Source organism: Ursus maritimus, unplaced genomic scaffold (genome assembly GCF_017311325.1).
Source record: "Ursus maritimus isolate PB19 unplaced genomic scaffold, ASM1731132v1 scaffold_6, whole genome shotgun sequence".
Classification (NCBI taxonomy): Eukaryota; Metazoa; Chordata; class Mammalia; order Carnivora; family Ursidae; genus Ursus; species Ursus maritimus.
The window spans coordinates 57265502-57286439 of record NW_024426774.1 but is presented as its reverse complement, the minus strand read 5'-3'; the positions used below and the strand labels follow the sequence as shown (position 1 = coordinate 57286439).

Below are 20938 nucleotides of genomic sequence, written 5' to 3'. Positions count from 1 at the left end.
GGTGAGTTTGGTAAGGTGCTTCCTGCAACCCCACCACCCAGGCCACTCTGCACTGTGAGTCCTGCTCTCTATGGGATATTCCCCAGTTTTTAGAGGTAGCCCATGCTATCATACCTTGTACATGGAGTAAAGCTGTCATCAGCTAAACTTCCTCCATGGACCTTTGGTGAGATCTGGTTCCTACTTGGGTCCAAGGAGGCACCTGGCATCTCTTTGCTGTTCTAGCTCTGATTCCACAGTAACCAGCTGGTTTGCATCATGGTTTCTGCTTTGGTGCTTCCTTGCCTCATTGAAAATGGAGGCCTCCCTCCCTCTGTTTTTTCCATTTCTTTTGCTATGTTCAGTGGGTTTCATAAAAGAAGAGTGGAATAAATATTTTAACAGGAAGTTTCTTGTTTTAAAATACTAATTGGTATTATAATAAATCTGTTTATAGCTTGGGATGATTTATCTTTATTGTATTTATATGTGAATATACTATAAATTAGAAATAGGAACATGATCTGGGGTGTCTGGGCGGCTCAGTTGGTTGAGTGTTTGACTCTTGATCTCAGCTCAGGTCTTGTTCTCAGGGTCGTGGATTCAGGCCTCATGTTGGACTCCATGCTGGGCATGGAGCCTGCTTAAGAAAAAAACAGAAACATGATCTATTTTTCCATTTGTTTATATTCTTCTTAATTTTAAGTGTCCTTGTGTATGTCATTAACAGCACTCTTTAGGTTCTTTTTTTTTTTTTTAAGATTTTATTTATTTATTTGACAGAGATAGAGACAGCCAGCGAAAGAGGGAACACAAGCAGGGGGAGTGGGAGAGGAAGAAGCAGGCTCATAGCGGAGGAGCCTGATGTGGGGCTCGATCCCACAATGCCGGGATCACGCCCTGAGCCAAAGGCAGACACTTAACTGCTGTGCCACCCAGGTGCCCCTATTTTTTTCTTTTCAAAAGAAGATACCTTTATTACTTTTTATTATAAAAATAACCCACACTTATTGTAAAACATTAAACAACACTAAAAAGAAAAACCACAGTGAAAATCATCTGAAATTCTGCTATCTATACATAACTGTTTAATCATCTTTTGAGACATAAATGTGTACACAAATGTATCTGTAACTGACAAAATGGGATCCTACATGCTGCTTAGGAAAGTTTTTTAAAATTATGTAAGTACTGTGTTAATACCTTATCATTGGAAGAATTTCAAAGGAAGCAGACAAGCCCTTTCTTACTTTCTCTCCATCTTCTTCCCCTCTTTTCAGAAAAGTACTTGTCCCAGGTTTCCAGGCCTTTTTAAATTCATTTACATACATATCCATAAATATATGAACATACATGATTTTTTAAAATATAAATTATACTGAGTACAATTAAAATTCTCATTCGGTATTTTTTGTTACTATTGTGAATGGGATCTCATTTTTAATTAAAATTTCTAATCCGTTCAAAGGAATTATGTTGTGTTTTGAATATATAGTTATCTTATACTCATTTACTTTATTCAACTGTTTTATCAATTCATATGAATTATAGCCCATGACTTTCCTAAGTTCCCATTTATGTTTTCATATTCTATCACTTTTTTTGCATATTCTAATACTTATTTTTTCCCCAATATTATGTTTCAGTAACAGTGCTGACGTAGGAAAGTGTTTCTAAGAACTTATTGTGCATCAGACTCACCTGGAATGCTTATTAGGGATAAATTTGACCAAAGATGTGCAAGATCTGTGCACTACAGAATCTGATAACTACAAAATATTCCTGACAGAAATTTAAAAAGACCTAAATAAGTGGAGAGAAATTCTGAATTCATGGATTAGAAGACTCAATATTGTTATGTGTCAATTCTCCCTAAATTGATCTGTAGATTCAATGCAATCCCAATCAAAATCCCAGAAGGCTCTTTGTAGAAATTTAAAAACTGGTTCTAAAATTCATCAGGAAATTTAAAGGACCTGAAATAGCCAAAACAACTTTGAAAAAGAAGAACAAATTTGGAGGGCTAACTCCACTTGATTTCAGACTTATTATAGAGCTACAAAAATCAAGACAATATTGTATTGGTATAAAAAGAGACAAATAGAAATCTCAATAGAACAGAACAGAGAGTCCAGAAATAGACTCACACATATATGGTCTATTGATCTTTAACAAAACTTTCAAGGCAATTCAATAAGGGAAAGGAAAATCTTTTTCAAGAGATGGTGTGGAATAATTGAAGAGGCATATGCAAAAAAGATGAATCTTGACTTTTACCCCATATCTTATATAAAAATTAACTTGAAGGACAAGGAAAGATTGAGGAATCGTCATAGATTGGAAGAGACTAGGGACAACTAAATACAATATGGAATTCTGGATTGGAGGCTCGAACAAAAAAAGGAACAGTAGGGGAAAAATAGGTGAGATTTAAATAAAGTCAATAGCTTAGTTAATGTTAATTTCTCTCATTTGGTAATTGCACTATGGCTTATGTAAGTTGTTAACATTGGGAGAAACTGAGTAAAGCATATATATGTACTCTGTACTATATTTGCAGCTTTTCTGACTTATATCAAAATAAAGTTTCTTAAAAATTAGCTTTAAATGGATCATAGACCTAAATTTAAGAGCTAAAATCTCTAGAAGAAAATTTAATAGAAAATCTTAGTAGGCTTGGGTTTAGCAAGATTTCTTAACTATGACACAGAAGGTACAAACTATAAAAGAAAAATATTGATACTTAGATATCATGAAAATTGAAGAATTTTGCTCTTCAAAAAACACTGTTACCAAAGGAAAAAACAAAAGGCAAACTACAGACTGGGAGAAAATATTTGCAAAATATTATTGGACAAAAGACATGTATCTAAAATATATGAAGAACTCTTGTAACTCAATGAGATAAACAACTCAATAAAAAATGGGTGAAAGATTTGAACAGATACTTCAACAGATACTTCACCAAAGAAGATAAACAGATGGCAAATAAGCATGTGAAGATGCTTAACATCATTAGGCATTAGGAAAATGGAAATAAAAACCACAATGAGATACTACTACACACTTTTCAGAATGGCTAAGATTTAAAAAGGCTGATGACCTTACCAAGTATGGAGGAACTGGAAACTCATACACTGTTGGTGGGAATGCAAAATAGAACAACCACTTTGGGAAAAAAGTTTGACAGTTTCTTTAAAAGATAAACATACACTTACCATATAATCCAGTCATTCCACTTCTAGGTATTTACCCAAAAGAAGTGAAAGCATATGTCCATACAAAGACTTGCACATGAATGCTCATAGTGGCTTTATTAATCATGACCCCAAACTGGAAACAGTCCAAGTGTTTGTAAACAGGTTAATGGATAAACAAATTAAGTGTATCCACATAATGGAACACTACTCAGCTACAAAAAGGAATGGAATCTTGACACATAATACAACATTGATGAATTAAAATTTATTATGCTGAATAAAAGAAGACAAAGGGGTACCTGGCTGGCTCAGTTGGTAGAGTGTGCAACTCTTGATCTTGGGGTTGTGAGTTTGAGTCCCACGTTGGATATAATGATTACTTAAAAAATAAAATCTTCAGGGGAGCGGCAGCCAGAGGGAGAGAGAGAAGGTGGCTCCCTGCTGAGCAGAGAGCCTGATGTGGGGCTGGATCCCAGGACCCTGGGATCATGACCTGAGCTGAAGGCAGACTCTTAACCAACCCAGGCACCCCTAAAAAAAAAATCTTTAAAAGGCAAGAATAATACTGTGATTCTATACATGTAAAATTATAAACATTGCAAACTAACCTAGAGCAACACAAGATCAGTGGTTGCCTCAGGATGTTGGGAGTGTGTGTGGAAAGGGGAAGGAGGGAGAGATGACAATGGGGGTTGAAGAAACATCAGGGGTGATGAATATGTGCATTATCTTGATTGTGGTGATGGTTTTATTGGTATATACATGTGTTAAACTCATCAAAGTGTGAACTATATGTGTAATTTACTGTATGTCAATTCTACCTCAATTGAGCTATAAAAAAATAAAAAGGAAGAAAGGAAGGAATCTCCTGGAAGACTTGTTGAAAAGTTTGCTGAGCCCCACCCTAGCATTCCTGATTCAATATATCTGTGGTAGGACCAAGAATTTACATTTCTTTTTTTTTTTTTAATGGGACTTTTTTTTAAAATTTTATTTATTTATTTGACAGAGACAGATAGCTAGCGAGAGAGAGAACACAAGCAGGGGGAGTGGGAGAGGAAGAAGCAGGCTCCCAGCGGAGGAGCCTGATGTGGGGCTCGATCCCAGAACGCTGGGATCACACCCTGAGCCGAAGGCAGATGCTTAATGACTGCGCCACCCAGGCGCCCCAAGAATTTATATTTCTAAGTTGCTCCCAGGAAATACTCATGGCTGGTGTTCCACACTTGGAAGACCACTGTGTACAGGATTTGGCAAACAGCTTTATAGTGACATTTGTCTTTTTGTTTGCCATGATAGTTTTATGTATTAGCTTGATTAGGCAAGAGATGCCCAGATAGTTGTTAACACATTATTTCTGGGTGTGCCTGTGAGGGTGTTTCTGGAAGAGATTAGCATTTAACTCAGTAAACTGAGTAAAGACCAATGAGGTGGGCATCATCTAATCCATTGAGGTACAAAATATTACTAAAAGGTAGAGGAAGGGTGAATTTGTTATTTTCGCTTAAGCTGCCCTCAGACATTGGTACTCCTGGTTCTTGGGCCTTTGGACTTAGACTGGGACTTTCTCATAGGCCCTCCAATTCATGGGCCTTTGGATTCAGACTTATATCATCAACTCCCCCGGTTCTCAGGCCTTCAGACTTAGACTGAATTACATCACTGGCTTTTCTGGTTTTCTAGCTTGCAGATGGCAGACTGTGGGACTTCTTGGCCTCTATAATTGTGTGAGCCAATTCCTACGATAAATCTCCTCTTCTATTTATCTGTCTATCTAATCAGTCTATCATCATCTATCATCTCTTGGTTCTATTTCTCTGGAGAAACAAGACTAACATATCTGTCCAGCACCCCAACACTCTTATTACTGTGAGAGAATCTCTATATACTATGGAGCCAAGACTGCTTCCCACCACAGAAAGAGGGAGTACAGTCTGCTTTCTCTTGCCCCCTAGCAGCTAGCGTGTGAGCCTGTGGCCCAGACTTGGTCAGTCTGCTCACTTGGACTTGCACTGGATTTGCTCACCCTTCAGATGCTCACTTGGACTTGCATTGTGAGGGGCAGTGTAGGAATCTAGAGCCTGAGGCCCCAGGAGGAGGAGTCCTAAGGACCAGACCTGGCAGAGCAGCTGTAATGACCAGTTGCAATGGGGGCAGCAGTGGTCGTGGCAGATGTGCCCTGTTGGTGAGCCCCAGAGACCTAGGCTGTCTGCTAGATGCATCATCTTGACAATCTTCTTTCTTTGGCTCCTGTTCAAACCTGGTACTCTGGCCCTGGGGCTTATCCTATGAGCTACTGATAGTATATCTGTTAAGAGTTGGGTTATGTCCCCCAGAAATTCATATGTTGAAGTCCTAACCCCTAGTACTTAAGAATGTGTTACTTGGAGATGGGGTTGTTGTGGAAGTAATTAGTTAAGAGGAGGTCATACTGGAGTAGAATAGGCCTCTAATCCAATATGACTATTGTCCTTATAAGAAGAGGGGCATCTGGGTGGCTCAGCCGTTGAGCGTCTGCCTTCAGCTCAGGTCATGATCCCAGGGTCCTGGGATCGAGCCCCGCATTGGGCTCTCTGCTCGGTGGGAAGCCTGCTTCTCCCCTTGCTTGTGTTCCCTCTCTCACTGTCTCAAATAAATAAGTAAAATCTTAAAAAAAAAAAAAAAAAAAAGAAAAGAAATCTGGACACAGATACACACACAGAGTGCCATGTGAAGACGAAGGCAAAGATCTACAAGCCAAGGAATCGAAAGATTGCTAGCAGACCACTGGAAGCTAGGGGAGAGGCATGGAACTAATTCTCTCATGGCCTCCCAAAGGAACCAACCCTGCCAACACCCAAATTTCAGACTTATAGCTTCCAGAACTGAGACAGTTTCTGTTGCTTAAGCTAGTTTGTGGTACTTTGTTATGACAGCCCTAGCAAACTAGTACAATACCCTATGTAAATTTTGTTTCTGCCTAAGTTAGTTTTTGTTGTTTGCAACTAAGATCCATGACTAGTACAAGCTCCCAGAGGTGTTGGCAAATCACCAGCTATGGAAATATGTACAAATAAACAGAGGGCGTAAGGGAAGGAGTCAGAATGAACAGTTTTCAAGAGTAGTACTCTCTTGTTGATGTCCAAGAGGGAGGAAAAAATCTATAACAAATGGGAACAAAGGGGTGGGACGGGAACCCACGTTCTGATCAGGGTCGCCATCTGTCTGAGGCCTGGTGCGGAGATCTAGAATTCCAAGGAAACTAGATGATGCTCTGAGGTACATAAGGCTGGAAACAGAGTCTAAACCAACGAGATTGGTAGGAGTATAGCAAGAGAAGTCAGACTTCCCAAGGATTCAAGGACCCAGAAAGATAGATATGCCCAGGTGTCAGAGATTCAGGAAGCTGCTGTCTGGAAATATCCCCAGTGTGGAGGCTAATGTTGACCTGCAGCCAAGCCTGATCAAGGACAGGAGCCGACTAGCTACAGACTGACTTGTAGGTGGGATGAAGCCTCCTCCCGGCTCCAGGGCCCGCTGATCTTTTAGGTGGCTGGGGTCAAGGTTTCTGTTTTGTTCCTCTTTTTAAGAACAACGCTTCTGCTTTGCATGAAAGGTAAAACCAGCTCTGTTTTAAATAGCTCTGTATTTTGTTATTGTAATATATTTCTATTTCCCCCCTTTTTAAAATGAGAACTACCTAGTGAATTTTATCAAAGGCTGTTTCAGCATCTGTTGAAATCATTGTATTTTTCATTATTTAATCCAGTGATGTAGGTGGTATTATTAATACTTGCCTTTGTGTCAAACATTTCAATCATTCTTGGCTCTTTGGTCATGGTGTAATGTTTCCCATAATATATTAATGAAAAACATTTTATATATATATATATTTTTTTCTTTTTAAAAGTTGAATTTATTTAAACAAAAACAGTTTACCCCTTTTTCCTACCTCCACTCCCTGACTCTGGCAACCACCAATCCCTTCTCTGTCTCTGTGAGCTTGATTATTGATTGATTCCACATATAAGAGAGATCATATGGTATTTGTCTTTCTTTGTCTGATTTATTTCACTTAGCATAATGCCCTTGATAAAATGTCTTGTATATTTTAATGTAAGATTTGTGGATGGCTTATATCTACAGGTGAATATTTCCTAGAGCAGTCCTGCTTAAACTTCTTATTATTTCCCACCTAAGTAAAACTTTTATTTATTTGAGTGAGAGTGAGCGTGCACAAGTAGGGGGAGCGGCAGAGGGAGAAGGAGAGGGAACAGGAGAAGGAGAGGGAGCAGAGAGCGAGAGGGAGAAGCAGACTCCCTGCTGAGCAGGGAGCCCAGCATGGGGCGCAATCCCAGGACCCTGGGATCATGACCTGAGTTGAAGGCGGATGCTTAACTGACTGAGCCACCCAGGTGCCCCTATATTTAAATTTTTTATATAGTGGTTGGTGTCTCCTTTCTCATTTCAAATGTCATTGAATTATAGCTTTACTTCTAAATACTTGGCTTTTGGTTTTATTTATTGAGCCCATTGAAATTATTTTTCATTTTCAAAATTATCTCCTTCTGTTTTCATCTAATTTTTTTCTCTTTTTTAAAAAATATTTTTATTTATTTTAGAGATCACGCACAGGCGCATGGGAGCAGGGAGGGGACAGAGCGGGAAGGACACAGAAAGGGAGAAAATCCTAAGTAGATTCCTCCCTAAGCACAGAGCTGGAGCCTGAGGTGGGGTGCCCGTGTGGGGTGCCCGTGTGGGGGCCTGACTGGGGGCCGGCGCAGGGCTTGATCCCACAACCCTGATATTGTGACCTGAGCCAAAACTAAGAGTCGGACACTTAAGTGACTGAACAACCGAGATGCCCCTATTTTTTTCCTCTTTAGTTTGGCTTGTCTTCCTGTTCCTTTCTAATATCTTCAGTTGAATTATTTATAAAATGTTCTCTTTTTATCAACCACCAAAAAAGAGAGCACTTTAAATCATAAAATTTCCTGAAAGTACTGCTTTGAACACATCCCACAGAGATTACTGTGGTATATTTTAATCATTATTGTTTTCTGAATAAACTCCTTTTGTGTTCCTTTCCAATTCAATTGTTGATTCAGTAAGAATTTTTAAATATCCAAGTAGTTGGTTTCTTTTTGTTTTGGTTGTTGCTTTATATTTCATTTTATTGTGGCCAGAGAACATAGCATGTATCATTTCTGATCTTTTTAACTAGTTGAGATGATGTTTGTGGCCTGGTATGTGATATATGAGACCATATGGGCAATTGCTGTGGACAGTTAGAAATCATACATAGCACAAGTTATCCATTAACTATCTCAAGATACTTTGTCTTAGCTGGGACAGCCTTGAGGTCCAAACTAAGGGTTGAGGAACACCCATGAGTACAGTTACTAGGTGGACGCTGGTTCCAGGCAGAGCTAAAAAGGGCACCACTCAAACAACTTACAAGTTACTGAAATAGTGAAGATAATAGCTGGTATGACAGGCCAGAGATATGGAGAAATAGTGTGTCACCTGCACAATGAGGCAGGGGTCCAACCGTAAGCAAGCAGAGAAGTCCAAGAGGGAATAGAGAGAGAGGTATGGATCTCACTAAAAATCCTTATACTATGTAGAATTTGGGTTGGCTGTGCAAGGCAGAAAATTGTAATAACAGTAACTTACATAACTAAGGGTTCTCTCGCTAGGGCATCTGGCAGTCCACGGCTGGAATAGTGGCTTCACAGAGTCATCAGGCACCCACATTCCTTCTCTCTTCTCTGCCAGTCTCAGAATTGACTGTTGGAACTCAACCACCATATCTGCATTTCTGGAACAGGAAGACAAAGAGGAAAGGGCAAAAAGCTCACCTTCCAGCTGAATCAACTTCCTGTGGAAGTCTTTCTGCAAGCTTCACATCTCCATTTCTATTTCTTTGGCCATAGGTCATGTGACCAGTCCTAACTGCAAGGAAAGCTGGGAAATGTCATCCTTTAGCTGGGTGCATTACTACCCTGAACAAAATCAAATTCATCTGTTACTAAGGAAGAAGGGGAGACTAGACAGTGTGTGAGCAGGTAACAGTCTCTGCCCACGGTGGAAACCATGCCTGGTCTACCCGGACTTCCCCGATTCCAGGCACACTGCGGGCCTTTCATAGATATGTATTGACTCAGACTGGAGTGCTTTAGAAAGTTAAGTCTGAATTCATGTTAAGTAGAGCAGGCACAGCTCCTGAGAGCTATACAAGCCAGAGTAGACATGCATAACAACTACTATTAACTGAGCTCACACTCTGTACCAGGCAGTGGACTGGGGCAACCAATACAACCTTTGAAACAGTCCTGTGAAGTAGGCATCACTAATGTTCCCCTTGCATAGCCTAGAAATACAGGGTTTGGAATGTTGGGTAAACTTTCCCAGAGTCCTACAGTGAGCAAGTAGTGGAGCTGGGGCTAGACTAGGTGTTTCTGCTTCTATTCTGAATGTCTCCACTGTACCGCCTTATTTGCTTTTTGCTGGTTGTCTTAGCTCAGGTTATTATAATAAAACACCATAGACTGGGTGGTTTGAACAAGAGACATTTAATTGGCACAGTTCTGGAGGCTGGGAAGTCCAAGATCAAGGTGGCAGCAGATTCAGTGTCTGGTAAGGACCACTTTCTGCCTTGCAGACACAGTTTACTGTGTGTTCACTTGGCCTTTCCTTGGTGAGTGTTCATGGAAAGAGAGATCACTCTCTTCCTCCTTTTATAAGGGCACTAATCCCAACCTGAGGATTCCCCTCTTATGATCTCATCTAAACCCGAAAACCTCCCAAAGCTCCACCTCCAAATGCCATCGGACTGGGGCTAGAGCTTCAGCATACGAATTTTGTGGTGGGGGGACACAAACATTCAAACTGTTTGTTGATATGTGTGGGACAGATGCTGCTACTTCATGTGTAATCTGATATACATTTTCTCCATTTTCTTTACTAAGATAACCAATTTTGTTCAGGGTGGCAATGCAGCCAGGTTAAAAATACTACCTCACTTGCGGCCAGTAGGGGCCAGGTAACCTAGTTGAGGCCCTGTGAGCTGTGAAAGGGAGGCTATTGGGTAGATTTCTGGGAAAGCTCTTGCTTTCCTAGTTGAGACAGACTAGTTTGGCTGGCACATGACTTCAACCCTTGACTTCCCCTTCTTCTTTCTTCTTTCTGGAAGGCAGAATCCATGGCTGGGGGCACAGTGGCCATCTTACACACTGAGGTTGTAGAGAAGAAAAAAACTTTCTTCTTCCTTCTACCTCCTAGGTTCTCCAGCTGGGGCACGGTAAATTTGGCAAAAGACAGAGTCACAAGAGAAAAGTCAGTTTATGAGCATGTGCATGGTGCATACACATGGGAGTTCTCAGAGATGAGTAACTCAAAGAGGTGGTTACAACTTGATCTTATGTAACATCTCAAGAAAAGAACAATAAATTTTTAGAGAAGTGACGGGAGGAAGGAAGAGGACTGTGAGTTTCTAGGCTGCAAACTGTGTGAAGGTAAATATATGAGGGAAAGTAATGGAAGATAAGGGCCAGTTAGTAAGGCCGGTACATAGATTGCTCTGGTGCTGTCTCCGGCCGGGTAACGGTTTAAGTTGTCCCCAGTGATTAACTTCTGTCCTTCTGGTAGAGGACATTTCACAAATTTATGTCCTGTTTTTAGGCAAATAGGGGGAGGGCAGAGGACTTTTCTTGTATTTACTTCTCAATCGCCTTTAGCTCAAAATAATCTTTATGCCAGAGTGGCGTATTCTGCCACACTTCAAGGTCAAGAACAGCACACTGTAGCAAAGCATGAAGTTAGCAGGAGCCTGGATACTTGATAACTTCCACCACCTCTGCATCAGCCCTGGGGGCCTCATGCCAGACTTCTTGTTACTTGGGGAAAATATTCCGTTTGATTCAGCTGCAATGTTTACATTCCTGTTACTGTGCAACTGAATTCAAGACTAACTGAGGATAGGACAGCAAGAACTCTTACTACAATTGTGTTTTCTGGGATGAAATTTCCTTGTTTGCTTTCTTATTTTGTAACTATGTATTGGGCTCACATATGCTCAAAGTCCCTAACACTTTATTATTAAACATATCCTTTCCATTATATGATGATCTTTCTCATTCTTTTGAGTACTTTTTGCTTTTTTTGGTAGGCAGTGAAAAGCAAAAAAAATTTTCTCATAGAAGAGAGTTAAAAGTTTTGAGTGTTGTTAGGACTAAATATAGAAAAGAAAGTGTTTTTTGTTTGTTTTTCTTATTATCTATCTTTAGAAATCATAACTAAAGAAATAAATGAGTGGTACCCAACTAGCCAGATTTCCATTTTAACAGAATTACTAAACTAGTAGATACAGAAAATAGCAAATTGCGATGTATCGTGTTTTAGCAACAGATTGGACAGACACTATTCTTCGGACCAGATGGAAGAATGTAAACCATATGATCATGTAATTTCATGCATATTCAGCTGATTTCCTAGATAGATCTGGAGAATATGGATTTCTGGGAAATAAAACTTAACTTCACGTCTTTATCTACTGTGATCCATGAACTTCCTATGATCCTGGATCCAAACTTAATCTGCCAGAAATATTAGGACATTTAATAACTGGCCTTTGAGAGAAATCAGTTACTATGAGGAAAGGATGTGTTATACATACACTTGAAAAGTACACCATAAAGCACTCTAAAGAAAGGTCAAAACAAGCATCAATCAACTAACTTAAGAAATTAGCCATAAAGGGGGCATCTGGGTGGCTCAGTTGGTTAAGGCTCTTGGCTTTGGCTCAGGTCATGGTTTCACAATTGTGGGATTGAGCCCCACATCGGGCTCTGTGCTCAGTATAGAGTCTACTTTGGATTCTCTCTCTCCCTCTCCCTCCTGTTCTCTCTCTCTCAAATAAATTTAAAAAATCTTAAAAAAAAAATTAGCCATAAAGGAATGGAATTTTTTCCTTATTTCTTTTTTTCCCAGTTTTATTGAGAAATAGTCGATATACATCACTATAAGCTTAAGGTATACAGCATGATGGTTTGATTTACATATATTGTGAAATGATTGCCACAATGGGCTCAGCTAACATCTGTCCTCCTCTCATATAAATACAATAAAAAGAAAAGAAAAAAAAGGAAAACAAATTTCTCCTGGTGATGAGAACTCCTAGATTTACCCTCTTAGCAACTTTCTTATATGTTACAGCACTGTTAGCTCTAGTCATTGTGTTGTACATTATATCCCTGGTGCTTATTTCTCTTGTGACTGGAAGTTTGCACCTTTTGATCACCTTCCTCCAACTCCCCTGCCCCCACATCCCACCTTTGGTAACTACAAGTCTGATCTCACTTTCTATAATTTTGACTTTTTTTCATTAAGTTAATTGCCCATTTCTGCTGAAAAAAAATATGACTTACCATACATATTTACTTGCAAGGTACAAATAAACAAAAGACATAATGGAAAAGAGGCAAGGAAATATAAAAATTGAAATAAAATATGAACCCAGGAAATGACTAAACATAATGGCAAATGAATGTAGTCATAATTCTTCTACTAAAAACAAGAGCCTCAGTTCAGATTGAAAAATACAATCCATTAGTAAATTAATTATGAAGTGCACTCAAATGTTTTTTAAAAAGACAAAATCCAGAAAGTCAGATGAATATTTCCATCAACAGAATCAAACAGAAGGAAAGGAGAATTTCCAGAATCAGTAGTGGTCTCTGAGCTTTCCTCTCCTCTGTCCAGTTCTCTCACAGGAAAGAGACCCCTGCCTCCAAATGCTTGGCTCCAAGGTGTGCTGCACCAAGGTTTTTAATGGGTCCCCAGAGGCTCCCATGTGTGATGGGTACAAATCTCAGTCTGCGAACGCAAGTGACAAACCTAAACTCCTCTGTTTTCCTTAATACAACTGGACTTCTAACACAGGCCCCCGTTCCAATCAAGGAGTCCCGATCTTCAACCTAGCCATTTAGAATCTGCCCCCTTTTCCCTAGGTTGTCTAGTTCTGGAGGACTTCCCCTGGTATGGGGGTGGAGCAGGGCAGATACTCCTTGGTTGCTATGGAGATGCAGGGTCCCTCAGGACGGGGCACCCCTCTGCCTCTGTGCTGCCCCTGAGCGCTGCAAAGTCCCTCCGCCAGGCCTCAAGGAGCTGCACACCCTCCTCCCTTCTGTGGAGCTCTGCTCCCTCTCTGACTGGGATTCTCTCTAGAAGGTGAGGCACAGGGCCTCCTGCTTGAAGCTCCTACACATTGTTTTGGGATTTTGCTCTCTCCTTGGGGCTCAGCTCAGGACAGAGGTCCCTGAATCGTTTTGTCCACGATCACTGACATCTAAGCCAGAGGAAACGAATCAGTAGCTCGCAGGTCAAATCCAGTCCAGCTGGTATTTTGTCTGGCTCAGACAGTATCTAAAGATTCTTTTGAAAAGATTATGAACATACTTTTTTTTTTTTTGAAGTAGAGCTTTAGCTTTTAGATCCAACTACCAGTTACCAGGAAATGCAGAAAACAGAGAAGCATGTGAAATGAGCCAGGCAAAACCCAAATGGTAGGAAATTAGATGACAAAAGACCTAGCTTCTTTAACAAATACCTTGCAAGGGACAAAAAGATGGGGATCAAACCTGTAGATGAAAAGAAACTTAAAAACACCAATCACTTGCAAGGCATGTGATTTGGATCCTGTCTCAAACAAACTGTAAAAAATAGAGTAATATAAACATTTATGACCTTCATGAGAAAATTGTAAATTTTCACACTGACAGGCTACTTGATGTGAAATTATTGGGGTTTTGTTTAGTTATGATATTGTGTTATAGTTAGAAACATGAGTCCTTATCTACACAAAGAAAGTGGTGTGTCTGGGATTTACTGCAAAATAATCAAAGTGGGTGGGGTTATAGATGAAACGAAATTGGCCATTATGGAAACTCGGTGAGTACAAGGAAGTTCATTAAACTGATTTGTTTATTTTTAAATTTGAAGTTTTACATAGTAACATTTTTTTAAGGGGACCTTCCACATAAAAAATCTGATTTGTATTCTCTTGAAAAAAATGGAAAGATCTGGAACACGAGGGTAGACCTCCATATTGCAGCCAGAGTTGAGAAGTGTTAGAGGAAGGTGGCATCCAGGGAAACACAGTCCCTGCCACTCCCCGTTGACCTTAAACCTGGCTCATTTCCTGTGTTTATGGGACCTGACTCAGCCAACAGTGTTTTGATCTGCAATCATAGGAACTTTCCTTCCAACACTCTCCTCACCCAGCTCACTCCCTGTTGTTCAACTGGGCCTGGGCCAAAGGAGGTGCCTGCTTTTCCTCTCCTTTTCATGATGTTTCCCCCAAAAAAATCCATTTTCTGTGCTATGAATCCTTTTTGGTCCTCCAAGAGCCTAGGATTTTGAAACTCAAAAGCCAGAAGGAAACACTCGTCCCTCCTCCCCATTTTCTGCTTTTGGCCATTACATCCCTTCCCTGAGGGAGTGAGAATAGAACAACCTGACCCTGAATGGGGAAACAACAGATAGGGATGGAAAGGAAAAATTGGGGAAAATTTGGTGACGATGTAGATACAGGTCTTATGCACATCAGATTGGCAAATATTAAAAAGTTGGATAATATCAAGTGCTACTAAAGGTAAAGGAAAACAAACTCTCATGGGAATGTTAACTGGTATAACTTTCTGGGAAGCAGTTCACAAGTGTTAAGTGAAACAATACAGGTAGATCCTACAACCTGGCTCTCCTGGAGGCGGAGCCCAGAGAAACTCTTGCCCAAGCCCCCACAGAAACACATGTGAGTATGTCCTTGGAGAATCATTTGTAATAGGGTTTGGGAACACCTAGAAATTTATTAATAGGAAAGCAGATAAAGAAAATGTTATATGAAATGATGAGTACTATTCAGCAGGTAAAAGAAATGCTCTGGTCATGTTTACTCACATCAACTTGGAGCCATCTCAAAGTCTCATCATCTTGAGTGGACAAGAGTGAGAAGAGTAGCTAAAGACTACTTCAGCATATGTTTTAAAAATACACACAAAATAATACGAATACTGGGTCAGGATGCAAATAGGAATAGGATTGGCAGTACACAGAATCACAGCAACGATAAGAGGAGAAAAACAAGGCTGGGGATGGGACAAAGGGGAGAAAAAAAAAGTAAAATAAAAGTGAGCCCTGCATATGCTAATAAAAAAGGGTGTGCCTTGAACCAAGGAGTAGGCTAACTCATTCTCAGCACATGAAGTTTCAGCTAACAGAAAACCAAACCAAACCAAACCAAAACAAAACACCAGTTAATATTTAAAATATTAACCTGATGCATGTGGAAAGAGCATGTGAGTGAGTGGCTATGAATAACCAGAAGGCTAACTTGTGTCCAAGGAGGGGCAGAGAGAGCTGTCACTTAGGGGTCTAGGCAGAATGGGGCCAGAAAGTGGCCTTGGGCTACTTCAGGGGACATCAGGTGTCCCCAAACCTTCAGTCCTCTGTGATTCTCTCCAACATCTGATCTCCTTCTGGGGTCACCCTGTTATGGCCTTGAGTCGCTTAATGGCAGACATTCACCTCCTGTCAGCACTGCTGGCTGCTCTCAGGGAGCCTGGTGGGTCACAGAGATTGTCACCATGGGGTGCTTTCAACCTGTGGATAGTCTCAAGCTCCTCCAGTTAAGTCGGGGTATCCTGGGAACAAATAATCCTGCAGCTCCTCCCTTTTTTGTATGCCTTCAATACTAAAAGCTATTTCTCAAACAACATGTTGTATGATAGAGACTAGAACTGTCCAGATTACTTTGGTTGGGCTGTGGAGGGGCAGAGGAGAGTGGTTCTGGCCAAGAGCTCTGATATTGCCTGAAGCCCCACTCTTAGGAATGAAGGGGAGGAGGAAAGATGATGTGTTATTGCTACCTCCTGAGCCCATCCTCCTTCTCTCTCTTCCTCTTGCCCAACCTCCTTTGTTTTTACAAACATATATTCAGTGATAGTATGCACCAGGCACTGTGCTAGGCACCATATAATATGAATCTGACATTGTTGCCTGCCCTCAAGAAGATTCAAGTCTAGTGGGGAAGCAAGCAGTGCGTCAGGTCAAGCATGGTAGAGTTCTGTGGGAGGTAAGGATGCTTTGAGACCACAGAGGAGGACAGCTACATCAGATGAGAGGGTATCAGGGATGGCTTATTAGAGGCAGTGCTCCTGTCTGAAAGGAGAAATGGAGTTAACGAGAAGGGGAAGATTGGGGAAAAGGTATTCCTGCTGGAGGGAAGAGCATATGCAATGGCTGGGAGGCATGAAACAGCAGGAAGCAGGGGGAAGCTGTCAGTAGTTCCTCATATTTGGACTTGGGACTCAGGAAGGGTCTTGGGTGATAGGACTTAACTCATGTCTCATCTCTTCCCCAAAGCCTGCCGAACTGCCTCAGCCCCATCATGTCCCCTCCTCTATAATCTCACAATTAAAAAATTGCATGTTTCCATATTATTATCATTATTATTTTCGTGTGAGGGCTTTATTTCCCAGTCTTGACTCAGAGAGGGCTCCATGAGCCCTGTGCTTCTCCCACCCAGTGCCTTGCATGTAGATTTTGCTCCACCGTGGGGATGACTCATGACCCACTTCTGAGTGGGTGTGCTTTTCGGTGAGGAGGCAGACTGAGGCAGTGGGTAGTAGCATCAAATCCCACCCTCGTGCAACTGGATTTTCATCTGAGAGGCTTCTGCAAGGGTGTGCCTGAGCAGGGCTGACCTCACAGTGCCCAGGCGAAATTCTTCTGTGGTGGTGTGGTAGATAGTCTCTAACACGGTGCCCAGTGAACCCCATCTCCTGGTTTTCAGGGCCTTGTGTAGTGTCCCACATTGTATCAGGTTGATCTGTATGATCAACAGAAGACAACTGAAGTGACTGTACATGATTTTAAGCCTAGCTCAACCAAGACATGACGACCTCTGCATCCCTTTCTGTCTTGGGCTGCTCACTCTGGACAAGGCCTGTGCCATGTCATAAAGACACACAAGCAGCCCTATCCCAGGTCGGTGCAGTGAGTAACTGAGGTCTCCTGCCAACAGCCCTGAGAGGAGACATCTTAGAGGCAGATCCCACAGCCCCAGCCAAGCCTTCAGATGACAGCGGCCCCATGTGACATATTGATCACAAGCTCCTGAGAGACCTTGAGCCAGAACCACCCAGCTAAGCTGCTTCCAGGTTCCTGACTCTCGGATACTGTCAGAGATGATAAACATTTATTGTTTAAGGGTAATTTGTTACCTAGCGATAGATAACTAACACAGTGCAGTTGGCGACTCTGAGTGGCTTTTCCTGCTTGTGTTTGGGGAAGCTTCCGGACTAGGGTTTTGCCTCCTCTGATAGGCAGAAGTGTTAGGGCTCCCCAAAGGCCTCATCCACTCACTCTAATTCCTTCCCTCACTCCCCCCCCCCCCCCCCCCCCCCCCCCCAGGTACTTCCCTTGAAGGGACCAATAGCTCAACGGCAGATGCGCAGAAACCTCATCTGGACTTTCCTTATCTGACTAACGTAGAGCTTTCGGAGAGCCAGCTGCCACCCCCGCTCCCCCCACCCCCAGGGAGGCCTCAGTCAGGGAGGCACTGCTGTGCGGCACAGGGACATTCCCGAAGAAATCGAGTAAGCCAGCCTCATCAGAACCTTTCATCCTTTGAAGCTCTAACCCCCTCCCCCCTTTTGTTAAATTGGTATATACACCCTCATCTCTGGTTTTGCAGTGAGTTGCCGTTACTCGGTGCCCCTGCACTCAGTGTGTGCACACACGTCGCCTTCTGTCCTATTAATCAGCTCCCTACCCTCACCCCTCACACTTATGTTTGTAGAGGAAAAGGTTTTCCTCCCAACGCTTGCAAAGAAATCCCCAGGGGCTGTCAGATGGGAAGTTCTGAAGCCCTCTGCACCAAGTTTTTGGTCTAGTCAAAGGAACGCAGTTTTAAGAGCAACCACCACTGTGGGGGGGATGCCCCGGGGATTCACAGCCCCTTCAGCCCGGTGCAGATGGCCAGGGGTCCGCACAAACACAACCGCAGGAGCAACGTCTGACTTACAGAAGCTGGTGTCTCCTGGCCTGTAGCAGCTTTCTTTTGGGTTTGGGCTTATTTAACGAACACTGAGTACTTGCCATGTGCCAGACTCTGTTTTAAGTACTTTACAAATATGAAGTCATTTAATCCTCTTAATGACCCTATAAGGTAAATGCTCTTGTTGTCGTCATTTTACAGATACGGATCCTAAGGCCCAGAGCCGGTGAGCAATTTGCCCAAGGACACACGGTGAGTGAGTGGCAGAGTAGGGAGTCACACTCTGGTGGTGCTCGGCCCGAAGATCAGAATTGACCCGATGTCGATTCAGTGAGCGTTCTGGGCCTCTGGGGCACTGCTGCTTGGCCAGAGCTCCTGGGGCTGGACAGGGCGATGTATCTGAGTTCTGGCTATGGGCAATCCAGAGGCGCACATCAAAGCAGACTGCTGTGTCCTGGATAAGCCAGGCCCAGTCTTACCAGGGAAAACCGTGGGGCTGCTCTCTGTACTCAACCCTGCAGCTCTGCCTGAGCACTGCCTTGGCAGGAGAGCCTCTCCTCCGATCACGCTCCTTCCTGCCTCCACACTTTAGCTCCACCGGGTACCTGGGGGGAGGTCTCCACACTTGCCCATCTGCCTAGACCAGGGGTTCTCAACCAAGGGCAATTTTGCCTCCCAGGGGACATGCGGGGAAGTCTAGAGACATTTTTGATTGTCACAACTAGAAGGCTGCTACTGGCACCTAGTGAGTAGAGGCCTGAGATGCTGCTTTACATTGTAAAAGCACAGGCTGACACCTCACAACAGGGGGTTACCTGGACTGAAATGTCAACAGTGCAGAGGTTGAGAAACTGACGTGGGCCCGTCTCACAGCCTCCTGAAGGCGAAGACACCCCCCCGCCCCCCGCTGCCCCTGCAGACAGACGTACAATGATCCGATTCCTGTTAAGTCCTCGTGGGGCTTCGTGCGTCCTCGCTTCACCTCTTAGGGGCCACAACAGAACATGAAAGATACAGTTTGCATGGCAGCTACAAGCTCTTGAAAATAAAACAAGGATTTTGAGGTACTGACAAATGTAGCTGACATTATTTTGTACCAGGTTCTCTGCTAGGCATTTTATATATTTTGTCCTTTGTAATTCTCATAAGCCAGCCTTAGAGGCGATTATCATCCCTATTTCACAGATTGGGAAACTGAGGCTTGACAAGGTTAAGTAACTTGCCCAAGGTCAAACAGCTCATAAGTGACAGGGCCAGGTTTGTAGGCTGCCCAGTCAGTCTGACTCTAGCACTGATCTCCATACTGAGGCCAAGTAAAGATGAGGTAAGTTTCCAAGGACAGCCCACCTGATGCCTTGCTAGGGACAGAGGGATTGGCCCTACTGACTCCACAGTACAGCTGCAGCCAAGACTCTCTGGAGCGGGGCAGAGAGCAGCTGGACCTGCTGTGGTTTTTAAAAAGGAAAGAACAAGACTAGAGAGAAGGGAGAGGCGGGTTGGTTTTTGTACAGGGACAGTTAAGACAGGACCAGCAGGAAAGAGACGGGTAAGGAACGAGGCCCGGGGAGCTTTTTATTATTTATTATAACAAGGGAAAGAATGGGAGGGTTGTTTCTAAGCTATAAATACCCTCCTTTGATCCCTGTGCATATCAGAGATAAATGAGTCACTCAGGCCTCAGAAATTAATGACGGTCCTAATTATTACCTCAAATGACCTCCTGGTATTAGTAATTCTGATCACTCCCTGCAAAGCAGCTGTGTCAGAGTTTGACCAGGTTTGGGGAGGAGCCAGGACTGGTGTGGGTGCGTTTCTGCCGCGACAGGCTCCGTTTGCAGAGATGAAATCGGCCTCAGCTTTTAAGGCCAGAGGACAGTTAGAGCCAGAAACTCGGGGCGGGGTTGGGGCGCTGTCCTCCCTGTGTTTGCCTTCAGGGCCCTGGCGAATCCCGAGTCCGCTGAGCGGGGACAGTCTGGAGGTGTTTGAAGAGCGGCAGGCCCGGCTCAAAGCAAGAGGGCGGTGCCTGCAAAGCTGCCTTCCACCTTCCGCAGGGCCCCTTCCCTTCCCGATTCCCGGAAGAGCTTTGAAGTTTCCTCGGTGTGCGAGCTTTCAGAGCCCCAAGCCTGCCGCACTGGAATTAGCCCGCGGCCCTGCCCCGTCCCTGGGGATTGAGTCCCCAACTGCAAAAATCTCAGAAAAATACTGCAAGCTCCACCCACCATCCCCAGGCCACTGGCTCCTTTGTCCTTAGGCTAAAATAACAAAGGAGACCTCAGAACCCTCACCAGGGGACGTTCTCTCCGCGTTTATAGTTTCTCCGGAGACATTCCGGTGATGACCTGTGGGACCGGATCCGAGGGCAGGAGCTTCCAAGATCTGTTGAGGGGAGGGGGAAGGAAGGGAGGGGTTGGTGGGGAGAACGCGGTAAGGGGAAGATTGCGTGAACAAGACTGTCCCTGAAGGCCTTCCAAGGCGCAGGCCAGGTCCAGGGCAGTGATAGAAGGATCCAGAGTGCCTTTCCCGTCATGGCCAATGAACCAAGCACTGAGCTTCCCGTAGCCAAATATCAAACTCAAGGATCCTTGCTGCTTTCAGCTTCGCACAAGGTCCTCTGCTGTCCTATTGCTCAGGGCCACCAAACAGTCTCACGAAGTCAGGATTGAAGAAGAAGGTTGGGGGGGGGGGAGAGGAAGAGGGAGAGGAGGGAGGGAAGAAGAAAGAC

General features: G+C 43.2%; 2 long non-coding RNA genes across 4 annotated transcripts in view; one reads left to right on the top strand and one right to left on the bottom strand.

Moving 5' to 3' along the window:
• Nucleotides 1-395: 395 nt before the first annotated feature.
• On the bottom strand, nt 396-20867 carry LOC103671310. The gene is made up of 3 exons (XR_570833.2): nt 20502-20867; nt 8835-8979; nt 396-619 (listed from the first exon to the last, which is right to left on the bottom strand). It is a non-coding gene; the product is annotated as an uncharacterized LOC103671310 (long non-coding RNA).
• The window catches only part of LOC121101031, a 42865-nt gene continuing 39546 nt past the window's right edge, over nt 17620-20938 (top strand). For 2 of the 3 annotated variants that reach the window (XR_005832961.1, XR_005832960.1), the window contains exons 1-2: nt 17620-17815; nt 18418-18468. This is a non-coding gene — a long non-coding RNA (uncharacterized LOC121101031). The remainder of the gene's footprint in view (nt 17816-18417; nt 18469-20938) is intronic. The other variant, XR_005832962.1, reaches the window with a different exon arrangement.